Genomic DNA, 9,281 nt, shown 5'->3' with positions numbered 1-9,281 from the left:
AGCACTGTCAGCTCGTCCGACGAAGACCAATTTGGGCCCTTCTCTATCCAGGAGGTGAGCCGCATTGGAGCTCCGGACTTGAATTCGGAAGCCGCGGCCCAGGTGGCGTCGTGGGGCTCTGTGATATAGAACCATAGTTTCTGCCACTCCTTGACGGTCTCCACAAAAGTACCCTTGGGCCATGTGACATTGGGTAGCTTGCTCACCATGGCGCCTCCGCACTCTGCGTGCTGGCCATCCACCACCTTCGGCCTCACGTTGAAGATCTTGAGCCACAGTCTGAAGTGGGGTTGGATGCGGAGGAAGGCCTCGCACACGATAATGAATGCCGAGATGTTGAGGAAGGAGTTCGGGGCTAGGTCATGGAAATCTAGCCCGTAATAGAACATAAGCCCGCGGACGAAAGGATGGAGAGGAAACCCTAACCCACTGACGAAATGAGGGATGAACACCACCCTCTCGTTGGGCTTCGGGGTGGGGACGATTTTCCCCTTGGCTGGAAGCCGGTGGGCGATTTCTTTCGCCAGATACCCGGCCTCCCGAAGCTTGGTGATGCCCTTCTCCCTAACAGAGGATGCCATCCACTTGCCTTGCCCTCTGGATCCGGACATGGCTGAGTGCTTCCTTGAGACGGAAAGAATGAGGACTTGGGCACTGGAGCTCGAGAATGGAAGGACAGAGAAATAGAGAAGGCGTGGGTGAAGAAAGGGAATCCTTATCTCCTTATAAAGGCAGTGAATATCAAGCGCCTCCCCACTCGCCTTAAAACTTGCCTGTTCCCAAGGGCTGTGTAAACGGCATGGCTATATTACCCACGCCCGTATTGATGAGAATCCTGCAATAAGGGGACACAATCTCTGCTTTGACAAGACCTGCCTATTAAAACCAAGTCTCAAAACGTGGAACGGCAGATGGAAAAAGGTTTGAAATGATGACCAAGCAGACGTGTGTCACATTACAAAAAGTTGTCAGCGGATTGGACTTGTGTAATATTATATTCTCTACAGGTTGTGTGTGGTACTCATGTTGCAGATCCGGACACGTTCATTGCGACCGAAGACTATCTTGGAGTATTCGGAAAGGGGAACCCGCCTTGCAATGCCGAAGACAATCTGCGCGCCGGATAGCTCGTCACTGAAGCCTGGTTCAGGGGCTACTGAGGGAGTCCTAGACTAAGGGGTCCTCGGGGGTCCGACCTATTAGACATGGGCCGGACTAATGGGCTGTGAAGATACGAAGACCGAAGACTTCACCCGTGTCTGGATGGGACTATCCTTGGCGTGGAAGGCAAGCTTGGCGTCCAAATATGAAGATTCATTTCTCTATAACCGACCTTATGTAACCCTAGATCCCTCTGGTGTCTATATAAACCGAAGGGCTAGGTCCGTAGATAGACATCCTCATAATCATAGTCAGACAGGCTAGACTTTTAGGGTTTGGCCATTACGATCTCGTGGTAGATCAACTCCTGTAATACTCATATTCATCGAGATCAATCAAGCAGTAAGTAGAGTATTACCTCCATAGAGAGGGCCCGAACCTGGGTAAACATTGTGTCCCCTGTCTCCTGTTACCATCAACCTTAGACGCACAGTTCGGGACCCCCTACCTGAGATCCGCCGGTTTTGACACCCACACCCGCCGCCTTGCCCCCCCCCCCAGCCGTCCGGCCCCCTCCTCTTTAAATACCCCCACCCCGGCCCCCTTTTCACCCCAAGCCGCCGTAGCCCCCAAGCCGCAGCAGCCGTAGCACCCCGCCACCGCCATTGCGCCTGCCGCCTGCCGCAGCTGCAGCCACCGCCGCCCGCTTCACCGTCGCCGCACGCCGCCCCGCCTCGCCATCTCGCTGGATCCCGCCGTCGTTGCTGCCGGCGACTTTCCCCTGTTAACCGGTAAAAACCACCCCGGTTTTTTTCGGTTTTCGTTTTAGATCGGTTTTATCTTAGGGTTAGGGTTTTCTAGGTCTTCTTCGGTTTTATTTAGCGAACGTTCACCCGAACGCCTCTGTTCGTGAACGCGTTCATTCGTTTGTCTCTGATAACGAACGTTCGTTCGTTAGTCTTTTCTTTTTATTTTATTTTCCGGCCAGGGACCTATCCACGATTATTTTATCGCAGATTAGCCCCTGATCTTCAAACGCTCACAACTTTTTAACCGTTTGTCCAAATCCAGTGAAACCAATGCCAAAATCTGTGTATCGAACCTCCCTTTCCAGTTAACCAACTTGAACATGGTTTTGACAAATTAAAATTTGTTTGTAAGCATATTTGAATTTGAACTTCTTTTGACCGCAGTTTGAGTTACGTAGCTCCGATTCGATTGATTCTTTTTGCGTATCGCAGCTCTTCACTTGTACTTTCCATTTGGATCTTTTCGTTTGAGTTTTACCCATGCATCTATTGTTTGAGTCCTTATGTATGTTATTGTTTGTTCGCGATGGAGTTTCCGAAGTGCGAAGCGTGCTACTACGAGTCACTAGAGTTTTCAGATTGTCAGCAAGGCAAGTAACACTTTGATCATACTTTTCATGCCCAGTTTTTAAGCATTAGTTTTAATCCTCAAACATTGCATGTATAGGATCTGTTTAACTTGTGGGTATTTGGGAAGTAGTGATGAGGTAGTACCTATTTCCTTTATTTTCAAACCATGGGAGTTACTTCTACGTTATGCTTATATTGCTATGTTATGCTCATAGATGTGGTTTGGTTTGAGTGATCCATGACAGATGTGAGAGTTTTAATTAATGGTTAAACTTAAGGTGGCTACTTTAATACACATCTGGGTGGATTGGTTGAGGCACCCTGGAGCAGCCAGTGGTTGTCTAGGCACCTGGAGCAATCCAGTGTTGTCCTGGGATATCCCGGAGTACCCGTGTGATCATCCTACGGTTTGCCACTAGTTTCAGGCTGCAACGTATTATGTTGCAGACTTTTCAGACGAATAGTAAGGTGCGCTAGGTCGTTGTCGTGCACTCAGCTATGTTGTTGGATTTGATGGACTCGCTTTATCTTCCAAGCCTTCCGTTGTTATCTTCATTAGATGGCCTTCAGCCATATTATTGTAATAAGTTCTCTTTTGAGATATTCAATGTATTAAGTGTGTGATTGCACTCTGTTATAAATCCTTCAAGTACTGTGTGTGTCAGCATTACCGATCCAAGGATGACACTTATGCACAAAGATTTGACCGTTTAAGGTCGGATCAGTACAAGATGGTATCAGAGCACACGCTGACTGTAGGACACAACCACTAAGATGAGCCATAGGTCACTCTTCTCTACTCATTTCTGACTCTTCTCAACTTTCCACTCTATAGATGGCGGACCCAAGGAACAAGTTTGCTCAACCGGATGAAGACACCCCTTTTGGACAGCACTTGAAGGAAGCCACTAGATACCTGAACATCAAAATACCAAGCTTCACCGGGACCTACACCGCCACTCTACCGGAAGAAGAGCGCTGGACAATTCGAGTACATGTTCCAGGAAGGACATTCACACCAGTTACTGAGCCCATAGAGTTTTCCTTTGATGCACCAACCTGGAGTCTAGGAAAGAGCATGGAAGCTCACATCGCCATGGGACGCATCGGCGAAGTTTACCGCAAGGATCTTAAGGACACCATCTACCAGATATCTGGATGATGAGATGAGCAATCGGAGATGATCAGCACCAGGAGGGACAAATCCATTGCAGCTTACATCCAGGAGTTAAACCAACACATTCGTCGATAGGAGAACCAGAGGTGCGCCAGCATGATAGACCTAAAGAAGGTGATGACCAGGAACATGGAGCTAGAAGAGGAACTCAAGTCTACACGCGATGGATATGAAGAGGAAATTGCAATTCTACTGGAGAAGAATGAAGACCTGAAGAAGAAGCTTGGAGTATTCATGGGAGACCCAGCACCAGGAGGAGATGACGATCATCCCGAGGACTACATCATCATCGACGACATCGACTCCGACCCCGACAGTGATGATGGCTATGAAGGCGAAGCTGGAGCAGATATAATGGAATCTTCTTCCGATCAAAATTTCTAGTCGACCACCATATTATCAGTAGTATACCCCCATGTTTATAGAATAGTCTGAGTACTTTGTAACGGTAGCTAGATCGATTGTATGCCCTTGTTTGAATTGAGTGGTGTGATATGAATGTGTTTGTCTCATGTGCATATGGGTAGTGATTTCCCCTTAGACACCACTCTATTCTAATCTCTCCCCTCTAAACCTATCAGATGCCTCCAAGACGTGACCCCGGATTTGTTTTCCCACCGGAGCTCACCCAGCTGATCCAACAGCAGAATGCCTTGATGCAGATATTAGTCCAGAACCAGGGCAATAACAACAACAACAACAATCCACCACCACCACCTCCAGTTGACAACTTAGCTCGTTTTCTGAGGTTGAATCCGCCGGTGTTTTCCAGTAGCGCCGAGCCGATTGTTGCTAATGACTGGATCCGCAGGATTGGAAGGAAGTTGACCACCGCAGGTTGCATAGATGCTAAGAAGGTGCGCTTTGACGCACATCAAGTGGATGGACCAGCAGCCTCAGGGTGGGAGAATTACACAACCACTTTTCCCATAGTCAATGTCACTTGGGATCAGTTCCAGCAAGCTTTCCGTACTACACATGTCTCAACTAGAGTTATGAGCATGAAGAAGCGTGAGTTTCGCAACTTACGCCAGGGAAATCGTACTGTGGGGCAGTACATGGATGAGTTTAGTAAGTTAGCTCGCTATGCCCCAGATGATGTGGCCACAGATGCCACGAAGTAGGAGAAGTTTATGGAAGGGCTGAATGATGAGCTGAGCATACATTTGATGGTGGTAACATTCAATAACTACCAGGATTTGGTAGATAGGGGCCTTATGATTGAAGGCAAGCAGCAACAGATAGAGAGCCGCAAAAGGAAGTATGGACAAGGGAAGTATAATTCTGGAGCTCAGCAGAAGCCTCGTTTTACCCCGAACTCGGGAGGACACACACTCATAATCATGGAGGCCATACCCATAATGGAGGGAGTTCGCATAATCACAGTGGCCCCAAGAATGGGAATGGGAATGGAGGAAGCAACGGACAGAACCGTTCCAACCCAGCAACCCCCGCCAGGAAGGATTTAAGTCACATTACTTGTTTTAAGTGCGGGAAGACGGGACACTACACCACTGAATGTCCCAAAGAAAAGAATGGAAATGGAAATGGAAACTCTGGGAAGAAGCCCAATCCGTTCACCAGAGGTCAGGTGAACCACATCAACGTGGAGGAGGTTGAAGATCAACCTGATGAAGTGATCGGTAAGTTTTTGATTAAGTCATTTACCGCACTCATTCTTTTTGATACTGGTGCATCGCATTCATACATATCAAGGGGATTTGTGGAGAAGTTTAAGTTGCCAACCATAGCCCTAGGTCACCCAAGTTAGTAAGTTCGCCAGCAGCAGAGTATATGGCCAGCCGATGGTGTGATCGGTTACCCTTAACCATTGGTAGTCATGTTTTCCCCTCAGACCTAATAATTTTGGAGTCCCAAGGATTGGATATAATATTAGGCATGGATTGGTTATCAAAGTATGGAGGAAACATCGACTGTGCTAGTAGGTCAATTTTACTCACCACCCGGAGGGAAAAAGGATCAAGTATGTGTCTAGGCATGCGCCAAGGAGGACCCAAGTAAATTCTCTCTCGAGAGTTGTTCAAGAAGAAGTGCCTATTGTAAAGGATTACCCGGATGTATTTCCAGAGGAACTACCAGGCATGCCACCAGATCGAGACATAGAGTTTTTGATAGAACCGTTTCCAGGCACCGGACCAATATCGAAGAGACCGTACAGGAATCCCGCAAATGATCTGGAGGAAATTAAGAAGCAGATTAAGGAGCTCTTGGTTGAGAATATGGATGGATCTTTGAGAATGGTTGTTGATTATCAAGCATTGAATGAAGTGACGATCAAGAACAAGTACCCACTACCGATGATAATGATCTATTTGACCAATTGCAAGGAGCTAAAGTATTCTCCAAGATCGATCTTCGATCAGGATACCACCAATTGAAGATCCGAGAATAGGATATACCTAAGACAGCTTTTACCACAAGGTACGGGCTATATGAGTACACAGTCATGTCATTTCGATTGACTAATTCCCCTACCTATTTTATGAGTATGATGAACAAGGTATTCATGGAGTTTTTGGATAAGTTTGTTGTGGTGTTCATTGACGATATATTGGTATACTCAAAGAATGAAGAGGAACATAAGGAACACTTGTGCTTAGTTCTCGAGAAGCTTAGGGAACATCAGTTGTATTCCAAGTTTAGCAAGTGTGAGTTTTGGTTGAAAGAAGTTGGATTTCTTGGACATGTTATATCACGTGAAGGAATAGTAGTAGACCCCACCAAAGTTCAGTCTGTCACTGAGTGGTTGGCACCCACCTCGGTTGGAGAGAACTGTAGTTTTCTGTGACTCGCAGGATATTACAGGAGGTTCATTGCGAATTTCTCCAAGATTGCGAAACCCTTGACAGTGCTGTTAAAAAAGGACACCAAGTTCAAATGGACCGAAGAGTGTGAGGCCAATTTTCAGGAGTTGAAGAAACGTTTGGTTACAACCCTAGTGCTGATTCTTCCGGATATACGCAAGGACTTCCGAGTGTATTGTGATGCTTCTCGCTTAGGACTTGGAGGAGTACTCATGCAAGACATAAGAGTTGTTTCATATGCCTCACGACAACTTCGACCTCATGAGTTAAATTATGGCACCCATGATTTGGAGTTAGCAGCCGTAGTGCATGCGCTTAAGACCTGGAGACATTTTCTGATTGGAAATAGATGTGATGTGTACACGGATCACAAGAGTTTGAAGTACATTTTCACGCAGAAGGAGCTGAATCTCTGGCAGAGGAGATGGTTGGAGCTCATAAAGGATTATGGTATGAAGTTGCATTATCATCCAGGGAAGGCCAATGTCGTAGTAGACGCTTTGAGCCGCAAGAGTTATGCCAATACCCTTGTAAGCGGAGGATTACCGCAGGAGTTAGTCGAGAATCTCAAGGAGCTTCGTTTGGAGATAGTTCCAAGACGTTTTGTGGCAACAATGGAGGTTCAGTCTACATTATTGGGAAAGATTCGAGAAGCTCAGAAGAATCATAAGGAAATCGCTGAGATAAAGGAGAAAATGAGCAAGGGAAAAGCCAAGGGTTTCCGTGAGGATGAGCACGAGACCTTATGGTTTGAGGATCGTATATATGTGCCCAATAATGCTAATATCAGGAAGTTAATACTTCAGGAAGCTCATGATTCGCCATACTCGATTCACCCCGAAAACACCAAGATGTATTTCAACTTGAAGGAGCATTTCTGGTGGACAGGTATGAAGAAGGATATTGTCGAGTACGTAGCAGTGTGTGATGTATGTCAGAGAGTGAAGGCAGAACATCAGAAGCCAGCAGGATTACTGCAGCCTATGCCGATACCCGAATGGAAGTGGGACAAGCTTGGCATGGATTTTATCACCGGATTACCCAGGACCCAATCGGGATATGATTCAATCTGGGTAGTAGTTGATCGCTTGATCAAGGTAGCTCACTTTATCCCGGTGAAGACCACTTATACAAGTGCAAAGTTGGCCAAGATATATATGACCAGGATCGTGTGTCTGCACGGAGTTTCGAGGACGATCGTATCAGATAGAGGAGCACAGTTTACCTTGAAGTTTTGGAATCAATTGCACCAGACTTTTGGTACTAGGCTAGAGTTCAGTACAGCCTTTCATCCGCAGACAGATGGACAGACCGAGAGAGTCAATCAGATTCTGGAGGACATGCTGAGAGCTTGTGCACTAGATTATGGATCTAGTTGGGATGACAATTTGCCTTATGCAGAGTTCTCATACAACAAAAGTTATCAGGCTAGTTTGAAGATGGCACCTTTCGAAGCCCTGTATGGAAGGAGATGCAGGACACCGTTCATGTGGGATGAAGTTGGAGAACGTCGGTTATTTGGACCGGATTTGATCAAGAGTATGAAGAGAAGGTTAAGTTGATTCGAGATAGACTGAAGGTAGCTCAGTCTAGGCAGAAGAGTTACATAGATACCAAATGCAAGGAGGTAGTATATGAGATTGGAGACCGAGCATATCTTCGTGTGTCACCACTGCGAGGAGTTAAACATTTTGGAGTTAAGGGAAAGTTAGCCCCGAGATTTGTAGGACCGTACCGAGTTTTGGAATGAATGGGAGAGGTTGCCTACAAGTTGGAATTACCCGAAGGACTGTTAGGAGTTCATGATGTGTTTCACGTTTCCCAGTTGAAGAAGTGCAATGCAGAGATGGCTGATATTCCCCTGAGAGATACAGTGCCCCTGGAAGCAATTCAGTTGGAGAGTTACACGCAGTAAGTTTATCAAGTTTTGCAAAGTACAATGGAGCCACCATACCGAGGAAGAATCCACGTGGGAACGAGAAGAAGACATACGGAAAAACTACCCACACCAGTTTTCTAGCCAACCCGAATCTCCAGGGCGAGATTCATCTCAAGGGGGGTAGGTTTGTAACATCCCAAATTTTCAATTTGGATGTTATACATAGGTCATCATATGCATATCATATTTTATTTGCATTTTGGTTGTGATCCTACAAATCTTAAGCACCTCAAGGACCCAAGGAGAGAGTTGGAGATTTCATAAGTTTTCATATTTGAATTTTCTCAAATTTGAAAGGAGGGTCATTTTGGTTTTAATATTTTTCTTTCGGAATATTTCTAATATCAAAAATAAAAGAGAAAAGATAATATGACTTCTTCAAAAAATAGGAATATTGGAGGAAAAAATTTAAAATCAATTAAATATTTTATTTGGGATTTTATTGCTATTTTATTTGAATTAGAAAAATATGCATTTTTCAAAATTTCATTTTTAGGCCAGAAAAATGTTCACTTTGTTCTAAATATTTTATTTAGACGGTGAAAATTGTTTTTGGCATTTTTAGATTTTTTATATTTTATTAGGATTTTTGTTTTCGGTGGAATTTATTAAAAAAACGTTTCGGACCGACCGGGCTGAAGGTCCAGCAGGCCCAGTCCGCGCCGCCGCCTTCCTCCCGAGTGGAGGAGTCCCACCGCGAGCCGCCGCCGGCCGAGTCCGAGGCGGACTCCGCCTCCCCCGCTGCCTTGCCCCCTTCCCAAGCCGACCGCCCCCCTCGTCTTTAAATACCCCCGCCCCGGCCCCCTTTTCACCCCAAGCCACCGCCGCCCCCAAGTTGCAGCAACCGCAGCACCCCGCCG

This window comes from Triticum urartu, chromosome 3 (assembly GCF_003073215.2).
Source record: "Triticum urartu cultivar G1812 chromosome 3, Tu2.1, whole genome shotgun sequence".
In the NCBI taxonomy this organism is placed as follows: Eukaryota; Viridiplantae; Streptophyta; class Magnoliopsida; order Poales; family Poaceae; genus Triticum; species Triticum urartu.
The sequence above is the reverse complement of the archived record's forward strand: the minus strand, read 5'-3'. Positions refer to the sequence as shown.